General features: G+C 45.1%; 1 protein-coding gene across 11 annotated transcripts in view; it reads right to left on the bottom strand.

Moving 5' to 3' along the window:
* Window positions 1-14,089, bottom strand: part of LOC122930354 (unconventional myosin-XVIIIa-like) — a 331,901-nt gene extending 317,812 nt beyond the window's left edge. For all 11 annotated transcript variants that reach the window (XM_044283690.1, XM_044283691.1, XM_044283692.1 and 8 more), the window contains exon 1: window positions 13,973-14,089. The gene's annotated coding sequence lies outside the window, so the exon portion shown is untranslated. The remainder of the gene's footprint in view (window positions 1-13,972) is intronic.
* Between the last annotated feature and the right edge of the window lie 3,801 nt (window positions 14,090-17,890).

The following is a 17,890-nucleotide window of genomic DNA, read 5'->3' as shown; positions in this document are numbered from 1 at the left end:
ACCCATGCTGGGTGAGATAAATATCTTGGTCAAATGCCAACTTTGTATAAAAAAAAAAAAAATGGGAAAAGTTGTCTTTTGCCAAGATATTTCTCTCACCCAGCATGGGTATATGTAAAATGACACCCCAAAACACAATCCCCAACTTCTCCTGAGTACGGCGATACCAGATGTGTGACACTTTTTTGCAGCCTAGGTGGGCAAAGGGGCACATATTCCAAAGTGCACCTTTCGGATTTCACCGGTCATTTTTTACAGATTTGTATTGCAAATTACTCCTCACACATATGGGCCCCTAGAATGCCAGGGCAGTATAACTACCCCACAAGTGACCCCATTTTGGAAAGAAGACACCCCAAGGTATTTTGTGATGGGCATAGTGAGTTCCTAGAATTTTTTATTTTTTGTCGCAAGAAAAAAAAATAAAAAATCATCATTTTCCGCTAACTTGTGACAAAAAATAAAAAGTTCTATGAACTCATTATGCCCATCAGTGAATACCTTAGGGTGTCTACTTTCCGAAATGGGGTCATTTGTGGGGTGTTTGTACTGTCTGGGCATTGTAGAACCTCAGGAAACATGACAGGTGCTCAGAAAGTCAGAGCTGCTTCAAAAAGCGGAAATTCACATTTTTTGTACCATAGTTTGTAAACACTATAACTTTTACCCAAATCATTTTTTTTTGACCCAAACATTTAATTTTATTTTATCAAAGACATGTAGAACAATAAATTTAGCGAAAAATTTATATATGGATGTCATTTTTTTTTGCAAAATTTTACAACTGAAAGTGAAAAATGTCATTTGTTTTGCAAAAAAATCGTTAAATTTCGATTAATAACAAAAAAAGTAAAAATGTCAGCAGCAATGAAATACCACCAAATAAAAGCTCTATTAGTGAGAAGAAAAGGAGGTAAAATTCATTTGGGTGGTAAGTTGCATGACCGAGCAATAATCGGTGAAAGTAGTGTAGTGCAGAAGTGTAAAAAGTGGCCTGGTCATTAAGGGGGTTTCAGCTAGCGGGGTTGAAGTGGTTAACAAATGCTGGCCTATGCACACCCCTGCGGTCCTGGCCACCAGAGAGGCTGGAGCTATTTTCTACAGTGTGCAAGCATGGCCACCGCTGCTGGATATTTGTACCATGGCAAGTTACAGACGAAACACAAATGTTTATGGTCGTGCAACTTTTCTATGGCATTCTGCCAGGCGACGCATGTAGTCATGTAGCCCCAGTCTTAAACAGCATGGTGGGAAGCAAGGAGGCTGCTGCACTTACTGCAGCACTGAGGTCTCCTCAAATAGATATTGATGACCTATCCTGAGTACAGGTCATAAATATTAAAGGGCATCTGTCAGCAGATTTGTACCTATGGAACTGGCTGACCTGTTACATGTGTGCTTGGCAGCTGAAGGCATCTGTGTTGGTCCCATGTACATACGTGCTTGCATTGCCGGGAAAAGTATTAATATATGCAAACTAACCTCTAGGAGCAACGGGGGCGTTACCATTACACCTAGAGGCTCTGCTCTCTCTGCAAATGCTGTGCCTTCTGTGATCATGCCTGGCCCTGTCAATCAAATTTAATCTTTCTCAGCAGTGGGGGCACATATGAACATGGGACCAACACAGATGTCTTCAGCTGCCAAGTGCACGTGTAACAGGTCAGGCAGTGCCATAGGGACAAACCTGCTGACAGATGTCCTTTAACCACTTCAGCCCCGCTAGGTGAAACCCCCTTCATGACCAGAGCACTTTTTACACTTCGGCACTACACTCCTTTCACCGTTTATCGCTCGGTCATGCAACTTACCACCCAAATGAATTTTACCTCCTTTTCTTCTCACTAATGGAGCTTTCATTTGGTGGTATTTTATTGCTGCTGACATTTTTACTTTTTTTGTTATTAATCAAAATGTAACGATTTTTTTGCAAAAAAATGACATTTTTCACTTTCAGCTGTAAAATTTTGCAAAAAAAACGACATCCATATATAAATTTTTCGCCAAATTTATTGTTCTACATGTCTTTGATAAAAAAAAAATGTTGTTTGGGCAAAAAAAAAATGGTTTGGGTAAAAGTTATAGCATTTACAAACTATGGTACAAAAATGTGAATTTCCGCTTTTTGAAACAGCTCTGACTTTCTGAGCACCTGTCATGATTCCTGAGGTTCTACAATGCCCAAACAGTAGAAAACCCCCACAAATGACCCCATTTCGGAAAGTAGACACCCTAAGGTATTCGCTGATGGGCATAGTGAGTTCATAGAACTTTTTATTTTTTGTCACAAGTTAGCGGAAAATGATGATGATTTTTATTTTTTTTATTTTTCTTACAAAGTCTCATATTCCACTAACTTGCGACAAAAAATAAAAAATTCTAGGAACTCGCCATGCCCCTCACGGAATACCTTGGGGTGTCTTCTTTCCAAAATGGGGTCACTTGTGGCGTAGTTATACTGCCCTGGCAATTTAGGGGCCCAAATGTGTGAGAAGAACTTTGCAATCAAAATGTGTAAAAAATGACCGGTGAAATCCAAAAGGTGCACTTTGGAATATGTGCCCCTTTGCCCACCTTGGCAGCAAAAAAGTGTGACACATCTGGTATCGCCGTACTCAGGAGAAGTTGGGGAATGTGTTTTGGGGTGTCATTTTACATATACCCATGCTGGGTGAGAAAAATATCTTGGTCAAATGCCAACTTTGTATAAAAAAATGGGAAAAGTTGTCTTTTGCCAAGATATTTCTCTCACCCAGCATGGTTATATGTAAAATGACCCCCCAAAACACATTCCCCAACTTCTCCTGAGTACGGCGATACCAGATGTGTCACTTTTTTGCTGCCAAGGTGGGCAAAGGGGCACATATTCCAAAGTGCACCTTTCAGATTTTGCAGGCCATTTTACACAGATTTTGATTGCAAAGTTCTTCTCACACATTTGGGCCCCTAAATTGCCAGGGCAGTATAACTACGCCACAAGTGACCCCATTTTGGAAAGAAGACACCCCAAGGTATTCCGTGAGGGGCATGGCGAGTTCCTAGAATTTTTTATTTTTTGTCGCAAGTTAGTGGAATATGAGACTTTGTAAGGAAAAAAGAGAAAAAAAAAAAATCATCATTTTCCGCTAACTTGTGACAAAAAATAAAAAATTCTAGGAACTCGCCATGCCCCTCACGGAATACCTTGGGGTGTCTTCTTTCCAAAATGGGGTCACTTGTGGCGTAGTTATACTGCCCTGGCAATTTAGGGGCCCAAATGTGTGAGAAGAACTTTGCAATCAAAATCTGTGTAAAATGGCCTGCAAAATCTGAAAGGTGCACTTTGGAATATGTGCCCCTTTGCCCACCTTGGCAGCAAAAAAGTGTGACACATCTGGTATCGCCGTACTCAGGAGAAGTTGGGGAATGTGTTTTGGGGTGTCATTTTACATATACCCATGCTGGATGAGAGAAATATCTTGGCAAAAAACAACTTTTCCCATTTTTTTATACAAAGTTGGCATTTGACCAAGATATTTTTCTCACCCAGCATGGGTATATGTAAAATGACACCCCAAAACACATTCCCCAACTTCTCCTGAGTACGGCGATACCAGATGTGTCACACTTTTTTGCAGCCTAGATGCGCAAAGGGGCCCAAATTCCTTTTAGGAGGGCATTTTTAGACATTTGGATCCCAGACTTCTTCTCACACTTTCGGGCCCCTAAAAAGCCAGGGCAGTATAAATACCCCACATGTGACCCCACTTTGGAAAGAAGACACCCCAAGGTATTCAATGAGGGGCCTGGCGAGTTCCTAGAAATTTTTTATTTTTTGCATAAGTTAGCGGAAATTGATTTTTTTTGTTTTTTTCTCACAAAGTCTCACTTTCCGCTAACTTAGGACAAAAATTTCAATCTTTCATGGACTCAATATGCCCCTCAGCAAATACCTTGGGGTGTCTTCTTTCCAAAATGGGGTCACATGTGGGGTATTTATACTGCCCTGGCTTTTTAGGGGCCCTAAAGCGTGAGAAGAAGTCTGGAATATAAATGTCTAAAAATGTTTACGCATTTGGATTCCGTGAGGGGTATGGTGAGTCCATGTGAGATTTTATTTTTTGACACAAGTTAGTGGAATATGAGACTTCGTAAGAAAAAACAAAAACAAAAAAAAAATTTCCGCTAACTTGTGCCAAAAAAAAATGTCTGAATTTAGCCTTACAGGGGGGGGGGGGGTGATCAATGACAGGGGGGGTGATCAATGACAGGGGGGTGATCACCCATATAGACTCCCGGATCACCCCCCTGTCATTGATCACCCCCCTGGTAAGGCTCCATTCAGACGTCCGTATAATTTTTACGGATCCATGGATCGGATCCGCAAAACACATGCGGACGTCTGAATGGAGCCTTACAGGGGGGTTATCAATGACAGGGGGTGATCAGGGTGATCACCCCCCTGTCACTGATCACACCCCCTGTAAGGCTCCATTCAGACATCCGCATGATTTTTTACGGATCCATGGATACATGGATCGGATCCACAAAAAACATGCGGACGTCTGAATGGAGCCTTACAGGGGGGTTATCAATGACAGGGGGTGATCAGGGTGATCACCCCCCTGTCACTGATCACACCCCCTGTAAGGCTCCATTCAGACATCCGCATGATTTTTTACGGATCCATGGATACATGGATCGGATCCACAAAAAACATGCGGACGTCTGAATGGAGCCTTACAGGGGGGTTATCAATGACAGGGGGTGATCAGGGTGATCACCCCCCTGTCACTGATCACACCCCCTGTAAGGCTCCATTCAGACATCCGCATGATTTTTTACGGATCCATGGATACATGGATCGGATCCACAAAAAACATGCGGACGTCTGAATGGAGCCTTACAGGGGGGTTATCAATATCAGGGTGATCAGGGTGATCACCCCCCTGTCACTGATCACACCCCCTGTAAGGCTCCATTCAGACATCCGCATGATTTTTTACGGATCCATGGATACATGGATCGGATCCACAAAAAACATGCGGACGTCTGAATGGAGCCTTACAGGGGGGTTATCAATGACAGGGGGTGATCAGGGTGATCAGGGTGATCACCCCCCTGTCACTGATCACACCCCCTGTAAGGCTCCATTCAGACATCCGCATGATTTTTTACGGATCCATGGATACATGGATCGGATCCACAAAAAACATGCGGACGTCTGAATGGAGCCTTACAGGGGGGTGATCAATGACAGGGGGGTGATCAGGGAGTGTATATGGGTGATCACCCGCCTGTCATTGATCACCCCCTGTAAGGCTCCATTCAGACGTCCGCATGTGTTTTGTGGATCCGATCCATGTATCCATGTATCCGTAAAAATCATGCGGACGTCTGAATGGAGCCTTACAGGGGGGTGATCAATGACAGGGGGTGATCAGGGAGTGTATATGGGTGATCACCCCCCTGTAAGGCTCCATTCAGACGTCCGCATGTGTTTTTGCGGATCCAATCCATGTATCCATGGATCCGTAAAAATCATGCGGACGTCTGAATGGAGCCTTACAGGGGGGTGATCAATGACAGGGGGGTGATCAATGACAGGGGGTGATCAGGGAGTGTATATGGGTGATCACCCGCCTGTCATTGATCACCCCCCTGTAAGGCTCCATTTAGACGTCCGTATGCGTTTTGCGGATCCGATCCATGTATCCGTGGATACGTAAAAATCATACGGACGTCTGAACGGAGCCTGACAGGGGGGTGATCAATGACAGGGCGGTGATCAATGACAGGGGGGTGATCAGGGAGTTTATATGGGGTGATCATGGGTGATCAGGGGTTTATAAGGGGTTAATAAGTGACGGGGGGGGGGGTGTAGTGTAGTGTAGTGTTTGGTGCGACTGTACTGACCTACCTGAGTCCTCTGGTGGTCGATCCTAACAAAAGGGACCATCAGAGGACCAGGTAGGAGGTATATTAGACGCTGTTATGAAAACAGCGTCTAATATACCTGTTAGGGGTTAAAAAATTCGGATCTCCAGCCTGCCAGCGAACGATCGCCGCTGGCATGCTGGAGATCCACTCGCTTACCTTCCGTTCCTGTGAGCGCGCGCGTTCACAGGAAATCTCGCGTCTCGCGAGATGACGCGTATATGCGTCCAGGAGGAGAAAAGCAACCACCTTCCGGACGCATCGGCGCGTTAGGCGGTCCGGAGGTGGTTAAACACCTGGGAACAACCCTTTACGTTTTCCTCATATGCCTGCAGTACATGTGAATGTCTGAAAAGATACTGAATATGTATGTGTATGTAAGGGCGGCGGTGACATAGGTGCTTGTAATGCTTGGAATCTGGCCAGATCTAGAAGGCAGTCTTTATAAGCCCTGTCATCTACTGTCTGTACGTCTGGCTGGAGAATACAAGGAACTATGTAACCGTTTCACCTCCTACTCATTTCCCTGACAAAACAGAAGGAGGTCACCGCAACAGTGACATTACCAGACCTCCATCACCATAGATGAAACTGCTTCCATCTCAGGAGGCATTTGATGTAAAGCTGCTGAGGTACAGATGGCAAGTGGACCGAGAAGGAGCCACCTAGACAAGCAGCAACAAGTGAACCATCCTTGTGAGTTATGGGAAAAGGAGGCAGATACAGAGTCATCGCATGACACAGACCTGCAAAATCCGTATGGAATTAGGACAACATTTGTCATCACAATAACTTAATTGAGACTTGAAGGACATTTGAAAATGTTGATATATTACCACAAACCCTGCATTCTCAGCAATTAAAAAAAAAAAAAAGTCTTGGTAGGCTGGCACTTTTTCCTATAGTGTACAAACACGACCATGGATTGCAGGTGGTCGTAACTATGGAAATGAGCAGTGTATATTTGTGATGGAAAAATGAATGAAGCCACCAAATGAAGCAATATGGACAATCACAATACATTAGTAAGTGCCTTGTATTAACTCTCTCTACATGATAAATGGCACTTGCTGAAGGGACAACCCCTTTAAGGCTGTATTAGACTGGCAGATAGTCTGCCAGATCATCGCCAACGAGCGCATTGTGTAAATAATAGCAATCTAACAAATTCAATATTCCTCCCTTACCAACAGAGCAAACACATCATGAGACATATGTGATACTGATTACACTGTCCAGACAGAGCAGATAATACAGGAGCTCAGTGGTAGATCACACTCACTGGTTAACCAGCATCCCACCACTTTCCAACATGTCCGTTTTAGTACATATTTGTATTCCCCATTAAAAATAAATTAACAAATAAAAAAAAATAGATCATTTTTTCTCAAAACTGTTGTGCCGTCACTCTGTTATTCCACCTCAAAATGTATAAATAAAAAGATGGGTGTTACCATTCACCTTATCAAAAGGATGTGTAATATATATATATATATATATATATTATACACATATATATACATACACACACACATATACACACACACAGGTATGTCATTGAGCAGTTTCATGACCATAAGGCACAAAATACAATACTGCAGCCACCTACTGTCCCCTCCTCCTCGCTACTTCTGTAGATACATGTGAGAAGCCAGTTAGTAGCTATTCCTCTTCAGAGGTCAGTACAAGAGGAGAAATGCTTGTTCCACAGGTCTGATTTACCTTAAGTTATGCAAACAAAAATGGTGACATTTTGAAAAAAAATTTAAAATGGAGCACAACGTTTTGAAAAGATACATGTGCTGGGGTTACTTACAGTGCCACCGCCATGAGAAGCCACATCACAGCCCCTCAGGACCAGCCGGGGTACACTACACATAACCCAATGATTAGCTTTTGTTACATTTTTTTATTGGGATTAATGGGGGAAAACTGGAATTTTCCCCCATGCACATCAAGCTGTATGAATAACATTGTATGATAAAGATGTAGTGATGACAAATACCTATGTATGTATATATACACTTTTTTATTTAGTCCCACTATGGGAACCTAACTAACTACTGGTATATGATGCTCTGATCACTTTAGTACTACACTGCAATACTTTTGTATTGCAATGTACTATGAATCTGTTTAGCTGTGATCACATCACATTTTTGTCCCATATTTAACATATACATTGAAAAAAAATATAAAAAAAAATATATTATAATAATAATATTATTATTATTAATATATATAAAGCTAAGTATGTATGTCCGCTAGAAAGGAATCCGCAGCGTTGCATTTACAATCAAGGAATTTTGCACAGCCGCCTCCTGTGACTCAGGGAACATCATAGACTATGTTTTGAGTGGAAATTTTCACCCCACACTTTCCGGGGACACACGGAGACACTTCAGTTTTGTTTTGTTTTTTTGCAGAACCTATGAAATTAATGGTTCAGTATATGTACCGCATACTGAACTAAAAAAAAAAAAAAAAAAAAAAAAAACACAAAAAAAAAAAAAACCCCAGTATACTGAACAAAAAATACTGTCGTGTGCATGAGCCCTAAGGCCTCATGCACACGGCCATTGTTTTGGCAAGCATCTGAGCCGCGGATGCAGACCCATTCACTTCAATGGGGCCGCAAAAGATGCGGACAGGACTCTGTGTGCTGTCCGCATCCGTTGCTCCGTTCCGTGGCCCCGCTAAAAAATATAACATGTCCTATTCTTGTCCACGCTTTTTGTGGACATAAATAGGCATTTATATATAAAAGGCTGTCCGTGCCGTTCCACAAATTGAGGAACACGCAAGGACGCCATGAGTGTTTTGCAGGCCGCAAAACACACCACGGTCGTGTGCATGAGGCCCAAGACAGCTTATGTGCGAATTAGGGTCCATTCACACGTCCGCAAGTGTTTTGCAGTCTGCAAATTGCAGATTCGCAAAACATGTACACCGGCCATATGCATTCTGCATTTTGCGGACCGGCACACATGGCCGGCACTATAATAGAAATGCCTTTTCTTGTCTGTGTCTGCGGACAAGAATAGGACATGTTCTATTTTTTTGCGGCCCCATTGAAAATGAATGGGTCCGCACCCGTTCCACCAAATTGCAAAACGGATGCGGACCTATTTTGCGAACGTGTGAAAGGACCCTTGATATGATTTCGATTGCGACGCTTATCCAACGTTGCTGTAGAGGCTGATGTAACTCACATGACCTTAAGTGTATACTAATTCTGTGGGGGTTTTATATAGTGTCAATTAAAGACAATAATGCCCCATAAGAAATGGAATTCAATTGGACGATTGTCATCAGATGCTACGAGAAAAGCCGTATAAGGCCGAATGCACACGGCCGTGTTTCACGGCCGTGAGCGGTCCGTGGTAACACTGTCTGGATTCCTGCTGAGAGCAGGAGATCACGGCGTCATTGGTTGCTATGACGCCGTGCGCTTCCTGCTGCCGCTGCAGTACAGTAATACACTGGTATAGATCATACCAGTGTATTACTGTACTGCGGCGGCAGCAGGAAGCGCACGGCGTCATAGCAACCAATGACGCCGTGCGCTCCTGCTCTCAGCAGGAATCCAGACAGTGTTACCACGGACCGCTCCATTCGGCCTAAGGGGGCGGGTTATTGAGGAAATCACTGTTAGGGTCGATTCACACGTCCGTTGTTTCTTTCCTGATCTGTTCAGTTTTTTGCGGAACAGATCTGGACCCATTCATTTTCAATGGGTCCTGAAAAAAAAAATCGGACAGCACAATGTCTGATTTTTTTTCAGGACCCATTGAAAATTAATGGGTACAGATCTGGTCCAGATCTGTTCCGCAAAAAACGGAACAGATCAGGAAAGAAACAACGGACGTGTGAATGGACCCTTAAGGAGACAGAGTACTGTGGAGGCTACGAATAAAGGGCGGGCAGCTGTGGAGGTCACTGGCAAGAGGGTGGGGTGGGGTGCTGTGAAGGTCCCATTTTAAAGGAGGTGGGGCACTGTGGGGGGGTCATTGTTAAGGGGTGGAGTTCACTGTTAAGGCGGCAGGGTGCTGTAGAAGTCACTGTTATGAGGGATACTGTCTATATTTATGAACGACACACAGAAACATTAAATTAACATTAAACGATATCCTGATGTGAACACAGCCTCATTCACACGTTAGTATTCCATGGACGTGTGCTGTACGTGTTCTCCACGGACAACACATGTCCCAATTCATTTAAATGTATGTATTCACGCATCAGTGTTTTAGAACAGTCCGTGAGTTTTTTTTTTTAGCACGGATGCATGCTCTATTTTATCCGTTCACAGATCCATCACGCATGCCAAGAAGGCCCCTTACACCCTGGAACAAAGAAAAGTTTCTCTCAAAGTATATTCAAAAAATGTTTAAAGGGATTCTGTCACCTAGTTTTACCCTATAAAGATGCAGACATGCATGGCTAGATCGCCGCTAGCATGTCCGCAATATACCTGTCCCATATCTCTGTGTGGTTTTATTCAAGTAAAATTATATATATATATATATATATATATATATATATATATATATATATATATATATATATATATATATATATATATATATATATTATATAATGAATGAAAGACACCGCAGCACTCCGTTTGGTGAAAAAAGTGGGACCCTTTATTCACCTGTGCGACGTTTCGGTCCGCTCATTGGGACCATTCTCAAGCAATGCTTGAGAATGGTCCCAATGAGCGGACCGAAACGTCGCACAGGTGAATAAAGGGTCCCACTTTTTTCACCAAACGGAGTGCTGCGGTGTCTTTCATTCATTCTAAATTTACACCTTGGTAAGGTGCGTTCACCGCGGGCACCCATACATTTACCATCTGGAGTGCTGCTCTGATTTTTCACTGTTTATATATATATATATATATATATATATATATATATATATATATATATATATATATATATATATATATATCTATCTATCTATCTATCTCTGGTAAGGAGCCCAAGGGGCTGCACAAACCGTTCTGGAGCCCAGCCACACCCCCCTGTGAAGGAGCCCAGCACCGCCTGTATCCACGAATCTCCTCCTTGCTCACGAAGTCGCCATAATCTCGCGATGCGCAGTGCCGGCATAGTGTTCCTTCCCTGTGCTGGTATCAGCCTCAGGGAAGGAATTGCGCATGCGCAAGCTCACGCATCGCAAGATTACGGCGATCTGACTTCGTGAGCAAGGAGGAGAATCATGGATACAGGCAGTGGTCCAACTCCAGGAGTTAGAAGAGGACACGGCTCTCTCTGAGTACTTAGGCCTCTTCCTAGGCCAGTGACGTCACCGTACATCAGTCCCATTCAAGTTAATACCAAGCACAGCCGCTATACAATGTAAGGCACTGTGCTTGGTAAGCTGCCAGGAGACCACAGTGCCCACCGGAGCTCCAGTGAGTGCAGCACCTACCTGAAACAGCTGATCTCTGGGGGTGCTGGGACTTCAGACCCCTGCCGATGTGATATTGATGACCTGTCCTGAGGATATGGCATCAATATTAACTCCCAGGGTGGTATATCATCAGAGTCCAGCTGCTGGGAGTAGAATAAAGTTACGCCAGCACCCGGAAAGCTCCGGCTCCTGTCAGCACCATTTCACTTTCTCAGTAGGCTACACGGTGAACTAATTTAAATCAATGTCCAACCATGCCGAGCAGATATTGGTGGCACACGTATAGTCATCGATGTCGGACCGGTGGGGGTCTGACCATTGGCCTCTTTGGCCGCTTCCTGGAACAAGAACTAAAAGGGATGGGTTTCAATTCACCCAAAAAAAAAAAATTTGGGAGCAGCATTGTACCGGGGCTAGGATGGTGGATTTAATCAGTATGTCACCACTGTTACTGCAAAGAAATGATAGGTATAATGGCTTCAAAATCTGATTATTGCTACAAGTCTCCTAACATCTGGAGAAGAAGTGAAATGACACAAACGTGTGGATAATAAGTCACAACACAAGATGTCTGTCAGCTCAGGTCACCAGGGATCAGGGAAGATCATTACACCAACGTAACGGCTCATTAGTGAATTACCAGCTTACCACAGATCGTCTGCTCTGCTGTGGAAACGCAGCAACCAATCAGCAGTCAGCTTACATTCTCTAACCTTAACTGAAAAAACAAAACAAGAACTCCGATTGGTTGCTACAGACAACATGGCACCCAGACTCCTCAGAGTCTTGTTTCACAAGAAATTATGGAAGGGATTAGAATCAGAGATTGGGAAATTCATTACACATACAGGAAAAAAACATTTCTGGAGCAGCTGTGACAGAAGCTTGATTGAACCCCATTCAGTCAGTGTGTGAGGTAAAGTCTTCGAACGTGTTACCTCAGGCCGTTTCTATACGCAACATAAAGCCTCCATAAGTCGCACAACAAAAACGTGTGCGAGACTTGTTGTTGCGCCACTATTTTAAGGTTTAAAAAAATTGGGGGAAAAAGTGGCAAGACTCATGTCTCACACCGCGGGTGTGATGGTAAAGTCATATGTAACCTGCAGCCAAAGACACAGCAGGTTTGGATTTTTGTCACTCGTGTTGCATGCGACCACACCGACAGTCAGGACAACACCATACCGCGGTGCGACCACAACAATCAGGACATGGAATACAGCGGTGTCACCACAACACGATACCGCGGTGCGACCACAACAGTCAGGACATGGAATACAGCGGTGTCACCACAACACGATACTGCGGTGCGACCACACCGACAGTCAGGACAACACGATACTGCGGTGCGACCACAACAGTCAGGACATGGAATACAGCGGTGTCACCACAACAGTCAGGACATGGAATACAGCGGTGTCACCACAACAGTCAGGACAACACGATACTGCGGTGTCACCACAACAGTCAGGACATGGAATACAGCGGTGTCACCACAACAGTCAGGACAACACGATACTGCGGTGTCACCACAACAGTCAGGACATGGAATACAGCGGTGTCACCACAACAGTCAGGACATGGAATACAGCGGTGTCACCACAACAGTCAGGACATGGAATACAGCGGTGTCACCACAACAGTCAGGACAACACGATACTGCGGTGTCACCACAACAGTCAGGACATGGAATACAGCGGTGTCACCACAACAGTCAGGACAACACGATACTGCGGTGTCACCACAACAGTCAGGACATGGAATACAGCGGTGTCACCACAACAGTCAGGACATTGAATACAGCGGTGCAAACACACGTGGTATTACTGTACCTCACACAGGACTGTACCGGATTATTACTGTACCTCACACATAGGGTTATTACTGTACCTCACACACAACTGTACCGATTACTGTAACTCACATACAGGGTTATTACTGTACCTCACATATCAGGTAGGTTCACACCTCTAGCAGAAACTCCAACCTGACGGTATCCAGCATCGCAGAACACTACCGGGCGCCGCCAGATGCCCACTGACCATAATGACGTCCGGCGGCTTTCCGGCATAAATACACTTATTATTTTCATTACTGTATCATACATATACTTATTGATATATCTCTATATAGCGTTATTATTGTATCTCACATATACTTATTACTATATGACATATATATTTTTATTATCTTATCTCACATATACTTCTTATATCTCATACATAAGATTATTACTAAATCTTCCCTATACTTATTATTATCTCACATCTACATACTTTTATTCCAGTATCTTACATATATTATGACATGCCACATACACATTACTACATCTCCCCCTGTACTTATTATGAGGGACTACTGGCAGCAGTCAGGGCGGAGGACCACCTCACTGCATGTCTCTGCTATAAAGTGAGTGCATCTCCCATAAAACGCACTGTGTGACAGCTCAGGTAACGCACTGATCATGTGTGGGCCGGGCAGTACCGCACGAGCACAGTGTATGCATACGGTGCAGTACGGATCAGTGACTGGATCCCTGCAGCATCACTGACAAGATCCCTGCAGATCCTGGCGGCGCCGCACTCCACACAGCCCGTCCACTAGAAGAGCCCCCGTGTGCCGCCCGTGTACATACCGCCGGGGAGCGCCTGCAGCACCGCATGAGCCGCACAATATCTGCATCCAAGGCTCAGCCCGATCCTCCCTCTATGGATTTTTTTTCCTAGAGCTAGTTACAAATAATGGAGGCCCATAGCCCCGCCTCCCCGTGAATGTCATCGCGTCACATGACCAGTCCGGGTTACGTTAACTCTTACTGTCCCAGCAGGAAGAACCTGGAATGAGGGAATGTGATGTACCCGTGCCCCAGCCTGTACTGTAGGTAGCGGTGCCCGTCTGCTCAGACTATGAGGACTGTGCTCATTATATGGTGCTAGTTATCCAGGGACCGCCGCTCATATCAGGCCTAGCAATGGGAAAGAAGTCTAAGCACATTGTGGAAGGTGTGCCAAATGGCTCAATAACGGGAGGAGACTGTGCCCTGACTGAGAGGACAACAATGGTGCCCATAGGAGCAGGCACTTTACTCCCGTCACAGTGCCAGCCAAGTGTCCCCACAAGAACTACCACAGTGTCCCCACAAGAGCACACTATAGTGTCAATACACGAGCCACCAAAAGTGTCCCCCAGAAGAACCCACCAAGAGTCCCCACAAGAGCATACAATATCATACCTTCCAACTTTTGAAAATTGCAAAGAGGGACAATATGTGCGGCGCACATCACACAGTTTTTTCTATATTAGGCCACGGCTCTAACTCCGCCCTAAGCATCATTACTGACTTTGTCACAATTGCCGTAGCTGGGGGTCAGCAATTTTTTTTTTTTTTACAACATGTGGAGCCAGGGACGTAGCAAATACTTACTAGAAGTGCACAAATAGTCCCACAACATGGACAGTGACATACTAGATGTATTATTCGAATTTGCGATCTCTATTCATTATTTTTTTTCAATGCGAAATATCGGCAATGTAATTTTCCCTATGCGCATGCGCAAAATATGCGCGGCCTACTACAGAAACTGGGTTTCCACCAGACCAAAGTTGGATGCGATCAGAAAAGATGGTTTGCAACAATTTTCGCGACGTTGAGGAAGGATTTCTGATCACTGTAAATAATTTGACATTAAAGCAGTGTATTTGATTACATTTCACATGCATGTTATAGCCATCGCTGTATATGCAGATCAAGTTTTTAAAAAAAAGCGCCATTGCGAAAATCCCTAATAATCCCTGACAGCAAAGAAGTTTGTAGGATTCTGTGGCTGGAGGAACATTAGGCAGTCACAGGATAAACATGTAACTGTCGGCCAGTACAGGCCCCAAAAATTAGCCAATAGGCCTTCACCTTACAGCAAAGAACTTTGTATTCTGTGGCTGGGGGTACATTAGCTGTTCACAGGATAAATAAGTAATTGTTGGCCAGTACAGGCCCAAAAAATTAGCCAATAGGAATTCACCTGATAGCACACAACTTTGTAGGATTCTGTGGCTGGAGGAACATTAGGAGGTCACAGGATAAATATGTAACTGTCGGCCAGTACAGGCCCCAAAAATTAAGCATTCAACGGACTTAAAGGCCTTTTATGCCGCTGTATTTACCTAAGACAGGGACCATGATTTGCTCTGGGTGGTGGCGGATATTTGTGGGCTGTCATGAGGAATTTCAATCAAACATGGTCGACTCGTCACATGTGTTGATTTCCTCCGAGATCCATGCCTCATTCATTTTTAGAAATGTGAGGTAGTCCACACTGTCGTGAGCTAGGCGAGTGCGCTTATCGGTTACGATCCTCCTTGCTGCACTGAACGTCCTTTCGGACAGGACATTGGACGAGGGGCAAGCCAAGAGTTCCATGGCAAATTGTGCCAGCTCTGGCCACAGGTAGTCCAGGGGTTCATCGCTTCTCAAAGCGTCCACATCGGCCATTAACCCGATGTAGTCGGACACCTGTCGGTCTATGCGTTCCCTGAGGCTGGATCCGGAGGACAGCTGTCGATGGGTTGGCTGCAAGAATGATCTCATAGCCGAAGTGACCAACACATCTTCAAACCGCCCTCTTCTTCCATGCACTGTTGGATTGGTACCCACAACAGTTTCTCTGTGAATGGAAATTCCTCTGCCAGCGCCCGCAAAAGCAGAATGCAGCATTTTTCGAAGCAAGGCCTGGAAGACTGCATTCTGACAGCCCTCTGTGATGGTGGTAACTTTTATGCCATTTTGTGTTTGTACTGGGGGTCTAAGTACGTTGCCACCCAGTACTGATCTTTGTCCTTTCTGCTTTTTATACGGGGGTCCCTCTTCAAACACTGGAGCATGAAGGCCCCCATTTGCACTAAACTAGAAGCGGTGGAGCACCCTGGCTCCTGCTCATCATCCAGGATAATGTCGTCCTCGTTCTCCTCCCCCCATCCACGGACAACACCAGGAATCCCAGAAACAATTAAAGCATGCTCTTCTTGCTCCTCCTCCGCCCCGGCACCATCCTCCTCTGACTCCTCTTCAGACTCCTGTTGTTGACTTATCTCAGATGGAGTAGCCCCCCCTGGGAATTCATCCAGCATTGCGACTTCCTCATCTTCCTTCTCCTGCTCCTCGACCGCTTGATCAATGACACAACGCAATGCACACTCCAGAAAGAAGGCGTAAGGTACGATGTCACTGATGGCACCCTGGCTGCTACTGACCAGTTTGGTGATCTCATCAAATGGCCGCAGAAGTCTGCATGCGTCGCGCATGAGCAGCCACTGGTGCGGTAAAAAAAAAAAACAAGCTCCCCAGAACCTGTCCTGCCGCAGAGTTCGTACAGGTAGTCATTAACTGCACATTTCTGCTGGAGCAGCCTATCAAGCATATACAAGGTGGAGTTCCCGCGTGTCGGACAGTCACAAATCAGACGTCTGACGGGCAGGTGGTGTCGCCGCTGAATGTCAGCAAGGCGAGCCATGGTCGTGTAAGATCTTCTAAAATGGCCAGAGATTTTCCTGGCCTGCCGCAAGACGTCCTGCACCCCGGGGTATTTGGCAGCGAATCGCTGCATGACTAAGTTCAGGACGTGTGCCATGCACGGCACGTGTGTCATTTTGCCCTGTTTCAGCGTGCTCAGCAGATTGACACCGTTGTTGCAAAATTGAGCGGGGTTAGCCACTGATCGGCCTGTGACCGCGAAACGGTGCAGGACCAGTATGGCTCTTGGCTTCCAGGCACAACAGACGCAGCACAGCATGGCAACGTCTCACCTGGCACGTCGAATAGGTTCTGGGGATCTTGGGGGGCACAGTGGAAGAGACGGTAGCAGCGGAAAAGGAGGAGTCAGCCGAGGAGGAGAGGGAGGATGGAGTAGGAGGAGGAGAAGAAGAGGCAGGTCTGCATGCAATCCGTGGCGGTAACACCAAATCCAAACAGGTGCCACGCCTTGCATGCTTGACGGCCGTCAGAAGGTTCACCCAGTGGGCAATAAAATGTATGTATCTTCCCTGCCCGTGTTTGCTAGACACGTGTCTGTGGTCAGATGTAGCTTGCATACCTGCTTGCTCCACCACCCCATTCACACTACCAAGAGTCAGGGATGTTTTGTTTTTTTCTTTAAGTAAACCTCTTTGTGATTCTTTCTCATCAACATGCGGTTTAACAAAAGGACAAGCAAAAATAAAATGACCACTTTCTCCACAGTAATAACATAGTTTATGCAACCTCCTAAAGTTCCTACTACCAGAACGGATAGACACCTGACCCAGCTGCATGGGTTCCTCCCCTACCCCAGAGTAACATGTCATATCACCCTGGGAAGCAGATGAGACGAAACCACTCACAGAAGGGATCCCTTGCGCAGAGGGAACCTTACACCTCTCTCTAATACGTCTATCTAACCGTACTGCCAAAGACATAGCATTCTCCAATGTATACGGGTACTCATGAAAAGCATGGGCATCTTTCAATCTCTCAGATAACCCCTGACAAAACTGACTACGTAACGCGGGGTCATTCCACTCT

Source organism: Bufo gargarizans, chromosome 3 (genome assembly GCF_014858855.1).
Source record: "Bufo gargarizans isolate SCDJY-AF-19 chromosome 3, ASM1485885v1, whole genome shotgun sequence".
In the NCBI taxonomy this organism is placed as follows: Eukaryota; Metazoa; Chordata; class Amphibia; order Anura; family Bufonidae; genus Bufo; species Bufo gargarizans.
The sequence above is the reverse complement of the archived record's forward strand: the minus strand, read 5'-3'. Positions and strand labels throughout refer to the sequence as shown.